Below are 765 nucleotides of genomic sequence, written 5' to 3' on the forward strand. Positions count from 1 at the left end.
ATCTTTAAATTAATATAATATCTTTTCTTCTGCTGTAAGAAGCCTACCACAGGAAATGTTTCGCTGCTGCAGCAGCAAAGCTGGGCTTCGGGCTTTGCAGCCAAGCGAGCAGCTGCAGCAGTCGGCGCAGCAGCCAGCCACAAATGAGGGGCCTCAAGGCGCTCCTCAGCGCCAAGATGGAAGTAATAAAAGAACTCGAAATGATAAATTAAATTAAATTAATTATTAAAGTTGCCTTTTTATGCCATCTCATGTTCGGGTATCCCGTTACTAGGCGGTAAGGAGTACTTGCAGAGGGGCTGTCGGCCGCAGCCCTGCTGCACAAGGTGGGAAGAAGGGATCTGTCTGCTGCGGCAGCTCCTTAAAAACAATCTTTAAATTAATATAATATCTTTTCTTCTGCTGTAAGAAGCCTACCACAGGGGCTGGCGCCTCAGCAGCGCCGCTGCTGCAGCCCGCGTGGGCGCGGAAGCACTTTGCCCAATCTTGAGGCTACTCTGGGGGCCCCCAGGCCCTCAAAAAGGCACAATTGGGACCCCCAAAGGCCTACCAGCAGGCATTAGGCCCTTAGTTGCAGATATGGGGCATGATAGGTCTAGCTAGGGCCCCAGCCTATCCAATTCAGCAGCAAAAGAGCACCGCTTGACCCTCCACGCCCACACAGAGGGCCCCAGCTGCAACTGGCGGCCCCCCACAGCCTCGGGGGTGGGGCTGCTCCCCCAGGAACCCCTATGCTGGGGGCCTCCTGGGGCCCCCTTGGGGCCC

This window comes from Eimeria tenella, genomic scaffold, assembly GCF_000499545.2.
Source record: "Eimeria tenella Houghton genomic scaffold, Eth_scaff71, whole genome shotgun sequence".
In the NCBI taxonomy this organism is placed as follows: Eukaryota; Apicomplexa; class Conoidasida; order Eucoccidiorida; family Eimeriidae; genus Eimeria; species Eimeria tenella.